Raw genomic sequence first — 20,622 nt, 5'->3', positions numbered from 1 at the left:
CTTTCCCACTAATAAATGGCAGGCAGCTGGTCATGGGGCTCTAGGAGGGAGTTAGGTAGTTTTATTTTTATCTTAGCACATAAGGGGAAAACAGCCAACCTGTTTATACCAGAGGGGCTGTGCTTGCAAAGTCCTGGAGACTGCTGCCCTGCCTTGGTGGCTTTGCCACCCCCCACACATGTAGATAGGATGACAGAGGTCTTCACCTGCTCCTGGCTTTATCACTCATGAGGACCGGAGGGCATGCCATTTCTTTGGTAAAGCTGAAAAATCAATATTACTTACTAGCAGGATATTTAGTTGCCAAGATTTGCTGTCTAAAACAATGCTTGTTACTGATCTTTTGAAAAATCTGAATATCTAAGAGTTTCTCGGAGAAGGCAATGGCAACCCACTCCAGTACTCTTGCCTAGCAAATCCCATGGACAGAGGAGCCTGGTAGGCTGTAGTCCATGGGGTTGCTAGGAGTCTCACACGACTGAGTGACTTCACGACTTCACTTTCACTTTCATGCATTGGAGAAGGAAATGGCAACCCACTCCAGTGTTCTTGCCTGGAGAATCCCAGGGATGGGGGAGCCTGGTGGGCTGCTGTCTCTGGGGTCGCAAACAGAGTTGGACATGACTGAAGCGACTTAGCAGCAGCAGCAGCAGCAGCAGCAGAGTTTCTCTCTTCTACTTTTATGACCCTTTCTTGCTTTTCCAAGACCCTTCCCAGACTCATTCTCTTTTGCTCTCCTCCTACCCTTCTCTTACTGCTTTTCCAATGTTATAGAGAAATTAAATCCAGATGTGCTGCTACCTCCAGGTGGATAATTTGGTTTGCAATCTAGGCTTTGCCTTTACCAGCTTTAGATCTTGTGCTCTGATGTTAGAGCTGTGTTTTGCAGTTCTTAGGAAGCACACATGGTTCATGGGTCCCCTCCACCACCACACCCACTGTCAATACCACTCAGAAGAGGGTATCCTTGGCAAGTCAGATCCTTCCCTCACCCATATACTGGATAGCATTGTTATTTGGGACAGTTCAAAAGAAGCAGTGATGGGCAGAGAAGGTGTATACTCCTCAAATTGGTACCTAAAAGTAGGCAGGAGCAGCAACTGCGCATGCAATGCAATCAAGGCTCCTCAGAGGGCTTCCAAATGCCTCTCTCAGTGGCCTGACCGCCAAAGAGCAGAGAGAAGAGAATAAGACCTGTTTCTGGGAGGCCAACATGTTTCCTGAGAAAGGATGCTACGGTAACTATACATATGCATTGCTAAAACAGTTTGTCAAAATAGCTAACATGTGACATAAGGATTATAAAGGAACAGGACACAGGATATGTAAATTTTGTCAGTGAATAAAGCTGGACAACCAGGAAGCAGCACGGGAGCTGCCAGTGTCTGTACAAAGGTGGCAAATGGAAGGTCAGAAGAAGCCTTGCAGGAGTCAACTACTTTCATGCAGGAGACAGATTCCTCCCTTTTCACTAACTACTGATATGTAGTTACAAAATCCTGGTGCTCCATCTAGAGCCTTTCTAATCTCATTTTGATTAGTCCAATACACTTTGAAGTTAAAAGGGGCTACTTCTATTTGCTGCTCCCCTCCTATGTCCCTTACTTCCTGCTGCTTCTGCTGGTCATTTCTGGATTTGTTTGTCCATCATGGGGCTTGAGCAGAAGACTTAAAGCACTAGACATGAAAGGGAGAGCAAGGGACAGATGATCAAATATTCGCAGCGACAAAGACAACCAGACATGAAGAGCAGAGGTGTTGGGGGCAGAGGACACAGAAGGCAGCAGAGAAATAAACATTCATAGTGTAATGGTGAAAAGGTCCATGTTGGAGTCAGGCAAACTTGGAATTAACAGTCATTTAGTTTTTTAACTTTATAATTTGAGTGAGCCCCCAGAAATACTGAGGTCTAAAATCCTACAACCTTCTCTCATACCCTTAAACAGCTGGTAATCATAACAATGTCCATATTTGGATATCTCATATTGTAAGAAAGTTCTTTCTTATGCATCCATTGTGTAAACATACCTAATATGATGCACATGTGGTTAAAAACCTGGCTTAAAACTCAACATTCAAAAAACTAAGATCCTGGCATCCAGTTCCATCACTTCATGGCAAATAGATGGGAAAACACTGGAAACAGTGACAGACTTTATTTTGGGGGGGCTCCAAAGTCACTGCAGATAGTGACTGCAGCCATGAAGTTAAAAGACGCTTGCTACTTGGAAGAAATGCTATGCCCAACCCAGACAGTATATTAAAAAGCAGAGACATTATTTTGCCAACAAAGGTCCATCTAGTCAAGGCTATGGTTTTTCCAGTAGTCACATATGGATGAGAGAGTGGAACCATAAAGATGGCTGAGCGCTGGAGAATTGATGCTTTTGAACTGTGGTGTTGGAGAAGACTGTTGAGAGTCCATTGGACTGTGAGGAGATCAAACCAGTCAGTCCTAAAGGAAATCAACCCTGAATTTTCATCAGAAGGACTGATGTTGAAGGTGAAGCTCCAATACTTTGGCCACCTGATGCAAAGAGTCAACTCATTAGAAAAGACCCTGATGTTGGGAAAGATTGAAGGCAGGAGGAGAAGGGGACAACAGAGAATGAGATGGTTGGATGGCATCACAGATTCAATGGACACAAGTTCGAGCAAGCCCTGGGAGATGGTGAAAGATGGGGAAGCCTGGTGTGCTGCAGTCCATGGGGTCGCAAAGAGTCGAACACAACTGAGCAACTGCACAACAGAATGTCATGCACATGTGGTTTTAATTTTGCATCTAATATTAAATTTAAAATCCCAAAATAAATCACAGTATATCAGGATGTTTTTCTAACTCAAAGTGTGGGTCTGTAGTTACTAAATAAAGACACTCACTTTATCTTTCTTATGCTGATGTCCAAGAGTGTTGTTAAGGTTTATATTTAGAACCTTTTAAATCAGAATGCAAAGACAGGAAAACTCTCTCGAGACCACTTTATCACCTCAAAATATTAGCTATTTATTCAACTCCATTTTCCTCAAATAAAATTAAAAATGTATAGATAACATTAAATTCTTTTAGTCCCATGTTTACAAAATTCTGCTCTGGGGGATACTTCGCAAAGACTTCATAAATAAACTTTATAGATCTGGGGCAAATATCTAAAACAAAGTAGAATTACATGTATCCTGCTATTAAATAATCTTTCAAAATTATTACTACACGAATATTTTTCTCTGGTTTTCTAGGCATTTTACTATAGTGCTCTCAATTTTTAGAAAGTTTCAACATGTATTTTCCTTTTAAAACCAGCAGCTGGTTTATGAAAAAGGAGGAAATCAGCCATGAGACAGAAGGAAATTCTGCTATTTGTGACAACATGGATGGATCTTGGGGGCATTAGTAAATGAGATTATTAATAAATCCTTAAATTTTACTTATTATCAGAGTTGCAGCTCTGTATTTTTTAGTAGTCTTTTCAGCAATAATAGTATACATCCTTAACTTCTCACAGTCTACATAAAGTTAACATTGTAATACTTTACTTAATACATAGAAACTTTGAAATCACATAGGCAATTTTGGCAAACTTGGTGCTATAATTGATATATATATATATTAAAGTTAAATGCATTTTGAAATTACAGGATAATGCTCTGCTATTTTGTTTTAAATAGTCCATTTGTTTTTTAAAATTAAATACAAACAATATTTTACATTTACCAAGATATTTACCATTTCTTTGTTGCTGTTGTTCAGTCCCTAAGTCAGGTCCAACTCTTTGTGACCCCATGGGCTGTAGCCTGCCAGGCTCCTTTGTCTATGGGAATTTCCCAAGCAATAATACTGGAGTGTGTTGCCATTTCTTTCTCCAGGGGATTTTCCTGACTCAAGGATTGATCCTGCATCTCCTGCATTGGGAGGTGGATTCTTAACCACTGAGCTACCTGGGAAGCCCTCCGATATTCTTTACTCCTTCTCAACGATATACATTTCCTTATATCATTGCCCTTCAGACTAAAGAAATTCTCTTAGCATCTTATATTGAAGCTCTGTTGGCAATGAATTCTCTTAGATTTGTGAGGTACCAGTTTTTGTTTGTCTCTTGCCAATATTTTTGTAAAATATCATAAAAAATCAATGTGTATTTCATGACAATGTCAACTTGCTTAAGTGTCTATGAATGTTTTATATCATCTTTTGGATTTATCTCATTGTTAACTGGTAACAATTAGTTCTTGAAGGCTTCTGCAGGTTGCTCACTGTAATAACTGGTTTCATAAGCATACACTTTACTGGCTTTATTTCCTTCCCTGTTTCACTTCTCTACCTCTCTACTGGTGTGTTTTGGGATCATCTCCCAAATAAACTACTTGAGCTCAAATGCTTCCTCCAGTCTGCTTCTGGAAGAATCCAATCTAAGACACAAGGAAATCCAGCTAAAGTATCAAATATAACAATAATTGGAGGGGTTAGTACTGTCAATAAACAAATTAAAATGTTCTCTTTTACTCAATGAAAAAGAAACTCATAAACTTTAGATGTTAAACCACTGACTAGAATCTTTGAAGTTGAAAGATGAAACTAAAAACAAATGTGACTCAGACCCATAATTTCATTCCAAAGTAGAGAAAAATCTGATTTCAGAATTCTGATTATATGCTGCTACCATCCATCTGGTAAAAGAATGCCATTTTCTTTGTGAGTCATGTGATTTGATGATTTCCTTCATAATGTCACAGTAAGCCATCAAAACAATAACTATTTTTCCCTTTTGGCTTAAATAATGGCTTATAATTGGACATGAAATGTTTCTACATCAGTTAAAATAAACACAGTCCCTTTCTTTTTGTCCTAAGATGACCTCCTTTATCCTAATGCTTGACTACAGTCCTACAGTTGGGAACAGAATGAGTGTAAGGACCAGAATGCAAAAATATCATTTGGATTTGAGCTTTTAAAGGTAGAATGCCCAGGATGAGTTATTGGTATAGAAAATATCTTCTTTTTCATTAATGGTGTATATGAAATAGGGAAACTCAGCAAGATTTTAACATTATGTAATGAAGGTATATAGCTTTTGAGTTTCATTCCTGACACTTCCAGCTTGAATTCTAATCTTGCCAGTTACTACATATATGATATATGTAAGGTTCTGTAATGAATTTAGTGATTATATCTCTCAGAAATATTGAAATTTAAATAACCTAATTAAAAGACACTTACTCCTTGGAAGGAAAGTTATGACCAACCTAGATAGCATATTCAAAAGCAGAGACATTACTTTACCAACAAAGGTCCATCTAGTCAAGGCTATGGTAAGTGGTCATGTATGGATATGAGAGTTGGACTGTGAAGAAAGCTGAGCGCTGAATAATTGATGCTTTTGAATTGTGGTGTTGGAGAAGATTCTTGAGAGTCCCTTGGACTGCAAGGAGATCCAACCAGTCCATCCCAAAGGAGATCAGTCTTGGGTGTTCATTGGAAGGACTGGTACTGAAGCTGAAACTCCAATACTTTGGCTACCTCGTGCGAAGAGTTGACTCATTGGAAAAGACTGATGCTGGGAGGGATTGGAGGCAGGAGGAGGAGGGCACAACAGAGGATGAGATGGCTGGATGGCATCACCGACTCAATGGACATGAGTTTGGGTAAACTCCAGGAGTTGGTGATGGACAGAGAGGCTTGGCGTGCTGTGATTCATGGGGTCACAAATAGTCAGACACAACTGAGTGACTTAACTGAACTGAACTGAATGATGTATTTGAAAATATCTAGCTCAGTTGAAGAGAGAAAGAAATTTAAAAAAAGATTATAGTTGTCTGATTTCTGTAAGTGTGGGAAAATAGCATGTGAAAGAAAACGTATCATGTGATATTGGGAGTTAAGGAATATTCCAGTAAAGGCAATAATTGTCTAGTGTTGTTTATCATTGTTCTACCAGATAAAATTTGCCAGTCCAATTCCCTCTTCTCTGTCAACAGGAAGGGAGCTAGCTTAAATGGAGTACAGTGCATTGAACAGATGCCTCTCTGGCTTTCTTTGATTGTGCTCTGTGGAATGAAATGAAGCTCAAAAAAAAGAAAATCAAAGTCAAGTCTGCTGCATATGAGGCCACAAGGACACTCAATGTAACCATATCATAAATCATCAAAGAGAAATGCCAGGGAAGATCTATGCCTCTAGGACAGCTCGCTTCATTTAATATATCTAATGCTGCCATAATAGCGACTCTTTAGTTCCCTTTTCCTTTTGTTCAATGGTAATTGTCCTTCTGCTGGACCATTCATCTCTCACAGATTTGTCTCCTGACTAGGAGATGTGTACAACTGGTTGTGAGTTATGGATTCTTAGCCTGGAAAACCTTGTTTCAGTTTGGTACCGTTCAGAGTTGAAGTGAAGAGAAACCAAAACCACAGGGGGAAAAAATGACCCTTGGAAAATCTGGCTGAATAAAAGAGGGATGTTTGATAAAAATTCCTTCACTTTCTGCTGTATTTCTTTAACAAAGAACCAATAATGAAAGAAACTAGTTTTGGAGAATAATTAGGAGTAAGACAATAGTGATATAAAATGTCACAAGGATGCCAATTTAAGATCCCAAATGTGGTGTGTCACAGTCTTTTACAAACATAAATGGGTCATGATGAAATTTTTATAGTGCAGTTTGAAGACCATGAGTTAAAATGATCAAGTATATCTTCACTTGAAATCAGTGTCCTAAAAACAGTATGAGGCAGCAGTATCTGGCAGCAAAGATGGTGAAGAATCTGCCTGCAATGTGGGAGACCCAGGTTCAATCACTGGGTTGGGAAGATTTCCTGGAGAAGGGAATGACTATTCACTCCAGTATTTTTGCCTAGAGAATTCCATGGACAGAGGAGAGTGGTGAGCTGCAGTCCATGCAATATACAACCTACAAAAGTTCCTTAGGATTTGACAGATCCACTAGGACTACTCATAGTCACAAAACCACGAAGTACCAAACGTTTAAAAGCTTTCGTCCTTCTCAAGTATGTAGCTACATCTCCCACTAGAGAGCTACCCATGCACAAAAGAGATGAATAGATTTAGCTGAGAATTTGAAAGCAAAAATTGATCAAAATACAAAGGCTCAGCCTAAAAGAAAATTATGAGTGAGTAAAAATAGAATAAGTAGCATTAGTATTCTGATTTTACCTCACACACTACTTATGAATCCTTTAGAAATAAACACAAAAAGAAACATTCCAATAACACAAGAGATCCCACATAAGCCTACAAAAGGAAAAAACTAAAAGCTGAGAACAGAAAGCATTATAAGAGGGTAAGGTAAGCACCCAGGGTAGCTGGTTAGAAGCAGCTGGCATAATAAATACATATTATATATATTTCTTGATGAGGTGCATAGTCCAACATTTTTCTTGATTTGTAGTCACAAAAGCAAGATAGATTTCCTTATTTTCATTCACAGCAGTATGCAATACAAAGATAAAACCCAACTTTTAAGGGACTAGAACACATTCAGCCTAACCAAAGCATTCACTTTATCTTCCAAAGGACCAAGACAACAACAGCAGAAAGCAAAGCAATGCTCTGAGGATATTAAGCATTCAAGTTCCCTTTAAAATTCATATAGCAGCTCCTGAAATTTTTACTGTTTAAATGATTCCATCTAAATTCTCTTTTCCTGTCTGGTTGAGTCCATTTAAATTGATCGCCAGTGGAGTTAATCATCACGTCAGAACCTGCACTTTGAAAGGGGTGTGACTTTAACATGATTTAATGCTTATTCTTGACCTCTTCTTTCTTCCTTTTAAAGGACATACCTGGTAGGTCCAAAGCTGGTGAGAATTCTTTCTGTCCCTTGAAGAGTAAGCAGAGCAATGAGCCTTGTTCCCAGTAGCTTGCAGCCAGTCTTTCCTGACCTGCTATAGGATGCTGGGGGGACCAAAACCAACAAACCTGGAAATTCTTGCTCAGGTGGCAGGGGTGAAGTTTGCCCTTCAGCCTTGTGTGAAACTAAAATCTCTTTAGTACATTCACTTGCATGTATTACCTTCACGCCCCAAGTTTTCATTTGCTTTCTTGTGCTGACAATACAGCAAGTCCAACTCTACATAGAATATCCCATCTTATAGGTTACATTTTTGGCATATCCTAGATTAGTGACATTTACATAGAAGTAAGATTTTAGAGAAGCTCAATTTATGGCAGGAAGCAAAGCCCATGCCTGAGTGGTCTGCTGTTTAATTCACACTCTCCAGTTAGTACTGAAGCCTCAGTTGCATTCTCACGAAGATCTGCAAAGAAGTTGACTGTTCCCTGTAACAGTCATGGGAACGTAATGCATTATAAAGACCTTCCTTCCAGTCTCCAGTCCCATGTTGCTCTATAATTCAGGGAAACTAGATGAATTATAGCATATTTTTATATGCTATGTAAAAATGCAACATACTTAGCTATGACAGGTGATTTCCACCAGACAGAAAATTTGGCTCAGCACTTAAGCATTTTCACCCCACACTTAGTCACTGAGTTTACCAGGAGTCTTCTTGCTGAGTGTTCAGAAAAAAAAAAAGAGCTGAAAGCCTAATACTAATCACTGGTCATGTCCCTCCACCCCAAGTGCTAATCCAGACAATTAAAAGAAAGATGACAATCTTCTTTGATGAAAGATGACAATTAAAAGAAAGATACACCAGTCTCAACCACATAAGGGACTACATGATTGAGGAGGTTATAATAAGAAGAGTAAACCATCCAACATGGAAAAAAAAAAAGACAACATAAGATTATGGCCTCAGAGGATTAGCAGAGAGGAAGACTGAGACTAGTCAAGAAAACCTGGGGAAGTTCAAACAGTTTGTATAGATTTCGGTCCAAGTTTTGGTTAGACCAGGTCTTAGCTATGTCATTTTAAATAAATTGCTTAATTTCTCTAAGGCTAAATTTCTTAATCTTAAAATTAGGGTGATAATACCTACTGCATAGTGTGCACAGAGCAATAAAATAGAGGAATAAAATGATGCTGCATAAATGTTAGCTAGGATGACATAAATGTTACCAGAGCAGGGGTAATTAAGACCTAAACAGAAGCCACATGCTAATCTAATGGGGTTAAGGGATACAACCCTGAGCGATGACCTTAAAGATGTGTTCAGTTCAGTTCAGTCACTCAGTCGTGTCCGACTCTTTGTGACAGAATGTGTAGTGACAATTACAAAATGTGTAAAACATTTCTAAATGTGTTTAGAAATGTTTAAACACACGCCTATTAACAGTAAGCCTCAGATATTCAGCTCAAGAGTTTGGGTTTGGAGTATAGACTAACCAAGACTCACGGTCATGTAGAAAATATAAAAGAAGAAATGATGGTTAGGCCGGAGATGATGACTAATAGTAACCTTAATGACACTTACCATGTACCAGGCACTGTTCTAAGTGCACTAAGCATTATCTCAGTTAATGATACTACAGAGGAAGTGCAAGGAAAGCTGAGAGGCAAAGGGAGGAAGGCAGTAGTGAGAAGATAAGAAGCCTGAATATCATGGTGGCTATAGAGAGAGATGGAGAAATATGGTAGACACTTGGAATGAGGACAAATGAGAGAAAAGGGTCACAGTAGTTGACACCAGAAGGCTAGAGCATATGATTCCTCAATTAAGATGAAAAGTGATGAATGGCAGTTGTAAGAGAAATTTCCACTGACAATTCCCCTTTCTTGCACACCTTGATCTAGTTGTTCAGCTCCCTCTCCCCTCTAGCAGTTCACACCTTTTGTGTGACTGTTGGATGGAATCCAGTCGAGCCTTTTACATTTCTTGACAATGTGCACATGCTTCAAGACCCTTTGTTGTTTTTTCAGTTGTTGCTTTCCTCCGCTCATCCTTAAAATTGACACAGTTGCTCTTTTGATTTTTAAATTTGCACCGCATCTTCAGGTACTAATCCTACAAAGTACAGGTGAAAACTCCAAAGAGGCAAAAATGCTACAGAATCCATATGTGACTTATTGAATAAACCATTAAATAAAGATCATTCTCAACTTCCCAGAAGGAGAAATAATTAAAAATTGATACCACAGTTTAGAAAGAGAGTGGGAAAAAAGTTTCTGAGATGAGAGACATTCTGGGCTTCTCAATCCACAATAATTCCCTTATAGAAAAATAATAAAATACTCAAATTAGAGGTTTGTTCCGAGATATGTGTCAGGCCCTTTCTAAGTGACAAGACGGGTCCTAATTTTAATGAACGTTGTGACACACCCATCAATTATCTTTGAATGCGAATGTGACCATGTGAGGGTAGAAAAGCTGAAGAGTAGGTAATTGCAGTCAGCACATCCCTGCACATCTGTCAACAGTTGTCAAGAATCTAAATGACCCACACTAGATAAAATTAATTTTGTGTCTAAAAAGAACCTCACCTGCATATTCAAAACACCTTTGGCTTAAAACCATGCAGAAAAGAATTACACAGCAACCCACAGTAAAATATTGTGCTCAAGTACAGTAATGAGGAAAGCAGGGCAGGGAACAACTTGGAATTCAGAGCTAAAGAAGTTAAAACTATCAATGGAAGCTAAGGTTGTCATGGAAACCTAATATAATTGAGGAGCCAGGAAAGCCACTGCTTAGCTATATCACACTGAAAGGTACAGATGCTATTCAGAACAATTGGAATTGACTGAGAAGATAACTCTCAGAAACCAGTAAATGAGTTAGTGATGGGTCTAAAAATGACAAAAAAAGGATTGGAATGATGAAGGTACAGAATAGAGAATTCAGATGGTCCCAAGTAGAAAACAAGAAAATCCCTTCAGGCACATGTAGAGTTGAATAGGAAAAGAAGAAATGAGAAAAGTGTAATTAGGATTGGCGGGACATTCTAATAAAATTAAGGATGACATTGAAGTTGCATAGTAAAGGAGGAAAATTGGAAAGCAAGGACATTCTTTCATTATAGTATTAATCGTACTATCATGTATGAATTGCTAATATATGATCTTTCTGTAGACTATGAGCTTCTTGAGAGTCTGCCTTTGTTTTTCATTACTTCTCCAGCTCTCCACTCTTAGGGGCCCAGCACAGTGTAGGCACTCAACCAAGGTTTGTTGAACAGTAATAATTGCTACTATTTGTTTTAAAGTGAACTGTTATACAGCTACTGTAAAAGCTGTATTAGCTTGCTATGGCTGCCGTAACAGAATAGCACAGACTGGGTGGCTCTGACAACAGAAACCTATTTCCTCACAGTTCTGGAGCTTGAAGTCGAGGAGCAAGGTGTCAACAGATTTGCTTCATCCTGGGGGCTCTCTCCTTGGCTGACAGATGGCTGTTTTCTCGCTGTGTCTGCATGGCCCTTTCCTTGGTGTCTCTTCCTCTTTGTATAAGAACACTAGTCATATCGGATTAAGGTCCCACCACAAGAGCCCTATGTGAACTTACTAACCTCTTTTTATCTCCAAACATGGTTACACTCTGAGGTACAGGGGGTTAGAACTTTCACATATGAATTTTAGGTTGAATTCACTCCACAACACAGTATACTTGACTCTTAAAAACATGAGTTTGAACTCTTGGGTCCACTTATGCACAGATGTTCTTCAATAAGTACCACGTGACTACACCAGTAGAGGTTTGTTGAATCCATGGATGCAAAATCACAAATATGTTAACTGAACATTATGGAATTTGGTATCCAAGGCAAGTCTGGAACTAATCCTCTGAGGATGCTACAAGATGACCGTATATAGCTCATTTTGTTCAATCATCATCCACTATTAGTATTGCTATTTTGCAGAAGAGGCAATTTGAATCTCAGAAAGATTGTATAATTCATTAGTGGTCATACAGCTAGCAAAGAGCCAACTGAGGATTTAAACATAGGTTTACTGACTTCAAAGTCCACATTCTTTACTATGTACTCCAATGAAAGAATAAAATGGAAGTTAAAGGTGAATTGGGAAAGTTAAACTAATATGTGTAGTTCTATCATCATCATTAGGCTTAGAATATAAAGGTCACCTAGTAATACTGTATGACTCTTCAGTCTCATAATTGAGGAGACCAAGCTTCAGGGAGGGGAAGCTTGGCCCTTAAAGATTCATTTTGTGTCTAAAATTTCCAGTTTTGCTTCATAAGAATCACTCCCTCAGTCAACATCAGGTAAATTCTTCAAGTCTCCAGGTAAAAGACTAGAGACAAGGGCTTCTGAGAAAATAAACAAAGAATACACTGAAGCCACCCTCACGCAGTACAAAGCATGACATGGAAATCTCTACAAAGACTGGATTATCTTTTATCTGTAGGAACTAATGGTACTAAAAACATATTTTGTTGTGGTTTTTGCTTTCTTTGAAAACTTTTTAAAACCAAAGCTGATCTTTTTCTATTAAACTCTGCTGATTTCTTCCTGTTCATTTAAATAGGATATCTCTAGAACTATGTGGCAAATTTGCCCTATGTTTTCCTGAAAAGAAAAAAAAAAAAAGAAAATGACTTCAAACATTCCAATCAGTCCACTTGATTCTCCTACTAAGGAAGTGGTAATTTATTTTTCCAATTTTAGAGACTTAGGAGAATTCCAGAAAATCAGCCACTCTTCAGGTCTCTCCCATTTGATGAGGACTAATGAGGATATCATTAATAAATTGATGCAGAGAGAAAAGGTTGCAGCTGACAAATTCTATTTCAGCCTCTAACTGTTACTCACTCTCCATTACCTTTGTAAAAATTTTCAACTATAACAAGCCCATTTGTGGAATCCTCCTCATGAGGGACAAGAGGTCTTTAAGAAGAAAATTCATCCTGCAGGCTCACAGGCAACTAAAATTAATAGATTGACTGGGAAGTCCACCATATTGGGAAATGCTATATGTAATCCCATAGTCCTCTGCATTGCCCTTCACTCAGATCTTACCAATGAACAGGATATGTTCCAGGGTTTTGTGTGCTGCTTGTGGAGGCTCTTTACTTTCTGCAGCCCCACTATTCCTCCCCTCCCCAACCCGCTAGACTATTTCATGAGCTCTAGAGTTTGCTTCCTGAAGCAGAACTAGGAAGACTGAAGAATTTTCCTCAAATTAATGGCTCTACAGCTAGATGGAACTGATTTAACCCTTTGGGGATGGATATAACCCCTCTCCCAGCAACAGAGTTTGAAAAACTGGTAAATTCTAGCCATTCCTAAAAAGTGGTTTTGCCGCCTCACGATTCATAGCACATGGTGCTCAATGAAATGCAGTGAGGCCCTGTTATAAGGTATCCTGCCATGGAGGAGGTTATGTAGAGACAAGGCCACACAAGGCAAGACTTGGAACACTTGGAGAATCCTGATTTGGGATGGATGGAAGCAAGAGGGAGGTGCCCAAAGGGAAGTAGGGAAGCTATCAAGGTAAATCTGTAAACTTCAGCATTTACTGAGCACTAGCTATATTCCAGGTATTGTGCTGCACTTTGGGCTTAGTGGAAGCATAAACAATTCCCTGGTGGCTCAGCTGGTAAAGAAACTGCCTGCAATGTGGGAGACCGGGGTTTGATCCCTGGTTTGGGAAGATGCCCTGGAAAAGGGAAAGGCTACTCACTCCAGTATTCTGGCCTGGAGACTTCCACGGATTGTATAGTCCACGGAGTCTCAAAGAGTCAGATACAACTGAGCGACTTTCATACACACACAAACAATTCACAGTCCCTCCCTGGGAGATGCTCAGGACTGAAATCAAAGTTTTTTTGTTTTGTTTTGTTTTGTTTTCTTCTCAGATGAAATTTCAATCATGAAGAGAGTAGCATTTATTGTAAACTTAGAAAATCCATAATCGATCTTTGATATAACTAGTACAATCATGCAATCGGCTTTTCTCTACTTCATAGTCTTTCAAATGATATTGGTCATCTTAGATATTTAGAATTCCTAGCAAATAATTCTCAGTTAATGAGTTACATGAGAAATTTATCTACTTATCTACTATCTATTATCATGTAAGTGTTTCTATACATTATATAGAAGCCAAAATTTTTTAAAAGATCATACTTTTTTTTAAGCATTCAGATTTTATGGTTAAAGAATAAAGGGTGGAAATCAGGGAGTTTTTTACCTTTCCCATTTTGTAAGAGAACGAGAGGACTGTGCACACTGCCAGAGAGAAGTTCTGGGGCACAGAGAGCCTTTTCCTTTCCTTTCTGCAAGTTCAACCCTGGCTTCAGTAGAGCTCAAACCCTGCCTATGACAGATAGAGCTGGAGCAATTAAATAATTACTGTGTCTGCAAGCTTTATAGAGAAAAGGCAAAATGCTAGGCATCAACAGACATCAAATCAGAATTAAAAACTGCTTTCACTGAAATTATAAGGTTCATCCTGTTTCTTGTCATCTCATCCCAGCTGAGAGAAGAGACTCTAACTAACCTCAGAGAAAAAGCAAAATGAATGACACTCATGGTGGCCAGGCCTAGCCAGAGTGTCTTGAGAACAAGCAAAGAAGCCACTTGGCGGAGAAATTAAAGCTCCTCTTTACACCCTATAAAGAGGAACTATTAATGTTTTCTTGTCTTACTGACACACTTGTTCTCTTCTCAAGAGTTCATTTCAATCCGTACAGCTACTGTCATCATTTTTGTTCTTTGCCAAGAAAGCTAGGTAGTTTAAAAGTAATTTCAGACTGAAGTTAAAGATCTGTCTTATCCTCAGTTTTTCTTCACTTGTGTCCTATTTTCTCTCTAGGAAGGTGTAAGTGGTGAACACAACAATAAAGAATTATTATAGTTATTATAATCGTTATATAGTTATTATTATATAGTTATTATTATAGTTTATTATAGTTAGGCTTTTATTTTAAATGAATATCAATTTTAAAAGACTAGACTTACATATCAAAAGTGTGAAAATTGGACTGCTGGCATTAGAATCATGTGGGGATTATTATTTTTTATAACAGCTTTATTGAGAAATAATTCACTTTTCACATGCTTAAAGTGTGCAATTCAGTGACTCTTACCATATTCACAGTTACACAACCATCAACACAATCAATTGTGGAGGTTTCCATCATTCCCAGAACAAACCATACCCCCATTAGGAGTTACTCTCTTTTTCCCTCCAGGCTCCTCAGCTCTAGGTGACAACCAATCTACTTTCTGTCTCTATGGATTTGCTTATTTGGTGTATTTTATATAAATGGTATTATAAAATATGTGGCCTTTTGTGACTCAGTTCTTTCTTTTATCAAGATGTTTTCAAGGTTTATCTTCATTGTAGCATGTATCAGCACTGCATTTCTTTTTACAACTGAACTGTGCTTCACATTAAAAAAACAAAATCCATTTATCAGTTGACAGACATTTGGGTTGTTTTCACGTTGGGACTATTATGAATAATGCTGCCATAAACATTTGTGCACAATGTTTTTTATAGACATGTGTTTTCAGTTCTCTTGGTACACATCTAGGAATGGAATTGCTGGCTCATCTGGCAAGTCTATGTTAACACTTGAGGAACTTCCAGACTGTTCCCAAAGTGGCTACACCATTTTCCATCCCACCAGCAGTGTGTGAAGATTCTAATTCCTACTCATCCTTGCCAACACTTGTTTTTATCTATCTTTTTGAATACAGCCAACTTAGTGGGTGTGAATTGGTATCTCATTGTGATTTTGATGTGTACTTCCCTGATGGTTGGGATTATTATTAAAATACATATTCCTGGCTTATGACCTGACCCTGAATTAGAATCAATGAGTATGCATTTTATGGAGACTCGTATATCCATTATCTGTTCCTGTGTAACAAATATTTATTCTCTCTCACAGTTCTTGCAGGTCAGATATTCAGGAGAAGCTTAGTTGAGTATTTCTGGCTTGTTATCACATAACATTCTATTAGATATCAGTCAGGACTGCAGAAATGTGAAGACTTGACTTGAACAGGAAGATCCACTTTCTGGTCTGCTTTGGGGGCATACAGTTTGTGCAGTCTTACAAGCACCATGCTCAGAAGGGTTTCACACACTTGATTAAATTGCTGTTGCCATCTTGATATTCTTATATAACTTGTCATCTTTGAACTTGTGCTTTGTAAGTAAAGTCTGATGAAACAGGGAGCATGTGTGAGCAGAGGAGATACGTACAACATGCGTGTCTGTGTTCCTTGGGTCTCCATTTGTATTTGATGATTACATATCAACATAGCATTCTGGGGAACCTATCATGAATGAGTTCAGTGAGATTCAAAGTCAGTAAAAGGTAGGCATTTATATTAAGGACTGTGTAAATGGAGGTGCTAAGGGTCCAGAGAGGCCATACTTTTTGTTAGAACCAGAATTTGCTATGAACATAGTAAAGACTGACTGTGACCTTGGAGGTGAAGAAGGAGAAGAGAAGAGGGATAAAGCTATAGAGATGACCAAAGTCCTACAGTGCACCACAGACCCCCTCCATATTCCCATTCAAACTCCTAGGAAAGATACCAAACCCACTAGATGCAGGAGTGAATCTTTTTGTATGTGAAAATCAATATAAGGTTTTAATTTGGAGTATAGATAGATATGGGAGAAGGGAGACACAGCACAGATGGGTACAGATATAAGGGTTATAATAGTCATGTATGGATGTGAGAGTTGAACCATAAAGAAGGCAGAGCATGAAAGAATTGATGCTTTCAAACTGTGGTGCTGGAGAAGACTCTTGAGAGTCCCTTGGACAGTTTAGTTCAGTCGCTCAGTCGTGCCCGACTCTATGCGACCCCATGAATCGCAGCACCCCAGGCCTCCCTGTCCATCACCAACTCCCGGAGTTCACTCAGACTCACGTCCATTGAGTCAGTGATGCCATCCAGCCATCTCATCCTCTGTCATCCCCTTCTCCTCCTGCCACCAATCCCTCTAAACATCAGAGTCTTTTCCAATGAGTCAACTCTTCGCATGAGGTGGCCAAAGTACGGGAGTTTCAGCTTTAGCATCATTCCTTCCAAAGAAATCCCAGGACTGATCTCCTTCAGAATGGACTGGTTGGATCTCCTTGCAGTCCAAGGGACTCTCAAGAGTCTTCTCCAACACCGCAGTCCAAAAGCATCAAATCTTTGGCACTCAGCTTTCTTCACAGTCCAACTCTCACATCCATACATGACCACTGGAAAAACCATAGCCTTGACTAGACGGACCTTTGTTGGCAAAGTAATGTCTCTGCTTTTCGATATGCTGTCTAGGTTGGTCATAACTTTTCTTCCAAGGAGTAAGCGTCTTTTAATTTCATGGCTGCAGTCACCATCTGCAGTGATTTTGGAGCCCAAAAAACAAAGTCTGACACTGTTTCCACTGTTTCCCCATCTATTTCCCATGAAGTGATGGGACCAGATGCCATGATCTTCGTTTTCTGAATGTTGAGCTTTAAGCCAACTTTTTCACTCTCCTCTTTCACTTTCGTCAAGAGGCTTTTTAGTTCCTCTTCACTTTCTGCCATAAGGGTGGTGTCATCTGTACCTTGTACTATAAGGAGATCAAACCAGTCAATCCTAAAGGAAACCAACCCTGAGTATTCACTGGAAGGACTGATGGTGAAGCTGAAGCTCCAGTACTTTGGCCACCTGACATGATAAGCTGACTCATTAGAAAAGAACTTGATTTAGGGAAAGACTGAGGGCAAGAGGAGAAGGGAGTGACGAGATGGTTGAATGGCATCATTGCCTCAGTGGACACGAGTTTGAGCAAACTTTGGGAGATAGTGAAGTACAGGGAAGCATGGCGTGCTGCAGTCCATGGAGTCACAAACAGTCAGATACAACTTAGCAACTGAACAACACCATAAAGGATAGAGGGGATCAAGAAGCATTTTAATTTTTTAGGACTAACTGAAATCATGAAGGAAGACTTTGGACTGTCACTGGTCATAGAATGGGGGGATTTGAGTTTGAGTCAACTCTGAGATCTTCCAGGGTCATGGAAACCTCAGTTTACATCTGAATTTTATTTATAAGTTCTGCACACTGGACAGAATGTATAGCTTCTTGATTCCAAAGGAGTCAAGCGTACTTATCATTGATCTCATATATTTAAACATCCTTGTGATTACAAATATTTGAGACATATATCTTTGAATCTTTAGGAGGCATAAAGAAGTAATGCTCACTTTCTAGATACAAAGAACTAGACTATCCCATATTCTGAATTAAGTGAGTCCCATTGCTTGGTTATTCCCAAGATCTCAAGTGTTGGCTGTTGTTTGGGAGCAGATTTGGGCTAGAGACCACAATGCTGAGCCTAATTGAAACCCGTGGATCCCTCCCACAACCATAGTGTCAGCTATGGTTGATACAAGAGACAGGAGGAAGAAGGAAGGCCTTGCTGGGCTGTGGGAGAGCTGCTGGGGACTTACAACCACATGAAACATTGGTATCCGAGGAATGTGAGGCACAGGGGAAGAGGAAATGGGATGTTCTGGTCTCTAGGTACAATTGCTGCTGAGTCTTGGCATGGCTTGCCCTGCAGCCCATCGTCATTCACTAATTAGTAGAACGTCCTCCTTGTTATACTGCCTCCATTGAAAGCCCACTGAAGGAGCAAATCTGCTTGTCAAAGCACTGGCTTCAATGGTGCTGTGGCTCTTCAACCCACATGGCCTTCATGCCTGAAAAATGCTGAGTGCAGCACGATGCTGCACACAACCAGGCCAGCAAGCACCAGACTAGTGAGACAAAGGACCTCGCCTCTGCTCAGTTGAGCCTTATTGACAAGACCTTGCTTTGCTGTTTGAAATGACCAGTAGAAAGATGATAGACCACAGCTCTGAATCAGAAGCTTTTCTTCTTGGACACGAATTGAAAGAGTAAATTGCTCAGGAAGAAAACTATTCTTGTGATTTATTTTACATTTAAAAATCAGTGGACTGTGTTAGGAAGGGATGTTTAGTGTTATTTTAACCTGTATGACTACCTGTTTTTAATATGACTGCATATGTGCTTTGACCTGCAGCCCCATATAATTCAACATGCACTTTGGCTTCTAAATTCATCTACCCAATTGTTTACTCAGCCCTTCAGTTTGGAGACTTAAAGAACATCTCAAGCTAAACACAACTAAAACCAAACTCTTAATTTCCCATAGACTCCTGTCCCACTCATCCAGCCAAACCTGTCTTCATCTCATTAAATGTCACCTCCATTCATTCTGTTGCTCAGGCCAACACTTATGATCAATCCGTGTACCCTGTTCTTGATCAACCTTTGTCTAGAAGGATCTCTGCCAAAATAGTCACATACCTTGCTCCTTCAGGTCACCAATGTCTTGTAGCCATATTTTTTTTTGGATTTATCTCCTAAAATAAAGGAAATAAAAGCAAAAATAAATGAGTGGGACCTACTTAAACTTAAAAGCTTTTGCACAGCAAAAGGAAGCATTGACAAAATAGAAAAACAACCTACTGAATCGGAGAAAATATTTGTAAATGATGTGACCAATATGGGGTTAATATCAAGCATACAGAACAGCTCATACAACTCAACATTACAAGAACAAAAACCTGATTTAAAAAATGGACAGAAGACCTGAACAGATATTTTTCTGAAGAGGAAATACAGATGTAATAGACACATGAAAAGGTGCTCAACATCACTAGTCATCAGGGAAATGCAAATCAAAACAACAATGTGATATTACCTGATACCTGCCAGAATGGCTAGCATCAAAATGAACACAAATAACAAGTTTGAGAAAAGGCATGGAGAAAAGGGAACATCTGTATGCTGTTGGTGGGAATGTAAATTGGTGCAGTCACTGTGGAGAACAGTATGGAGGTTTCTCAAAAGAACTAAAAATAGAATTGCTATGTGTGTATGTTGTTCAAGTGTTCAGTTGCTCAGTTGTGTCCAACTCTTTGCAACCCCATGGACTATACCCGCCAGGGTCCTCTGTCCATGGAATTCTCCAGGCAAGAATACTGGAGTGGGTAGCCATTCATTTCTCCGGGGGATCTTCCCAACCCTGGGATCGAACCTGGGTCTCCCACATTTCAGGCAGATTCTTTACCATCTGAGCCACCAGGGAAGCCCCTGTGAACTGCTGTATGATCCAGCAATTCCACTCCTAGGTATATGTCTGAAAAGAACAAAAACTATTTGGAGAGATACTTGTACCCAAATGTTCAAAAGATACATCCTATCTTTTTACTATTGGGTTTTTAAGACTCATCCATTTTGTGGCATAACGTTTCATTGTGTGAATATGACCTAATTCCATTGTCCCATAGACAGGCACTTGGGATGGTTCCAGTTTATCCTGTTACAGACTGTGCTGCAGTGAACACACTTTTATTTCTATTATGGTTCAGTTTAGTTCAGTTCAGTCGCTCAGTCGTGTCTGACTCTCTGTAACCCCATGAATCGCAGCACGCCAAGCCTCTCTGTCCATCACCATCTCCTGGAGTTCACTCAGACTCATGTCCATCGAGTCCGTGATGCCATCCAGCCACCTCATCCTCTGTCGTCCCCTTCTCCTCCTGCCACCAATCCCTCTAAACATGCGTCTTTTCCAATGAGTCAACTCTTCGCATGAGGTGGCCAGAGTACTGGAGTTTCAGCTTTAGCATCATTCCTTCCAAAGAAATGCCAGGGCTGATCTCCTTCAGAATGGACTGGTTGGATCTCCTTGCAGTCCAAGGGACTCTCAAGAG

Source organism: Capricornis sumatraensis, chromosome 6, assembly GCF_032405125.1.
Source record: "Capricornis sumatraensis isolate serow.1 chromosome 6, serow.2, whole genome shotgun sequence".
NCBI lineage: Eukaryota > Metazoa > Chordata > Mammalia > Artiodactyla > Bovidae > Capricornis > Capricornis sumatraensis.
This window is presented reverse-complemented; position numbering follows the sequence as displayed.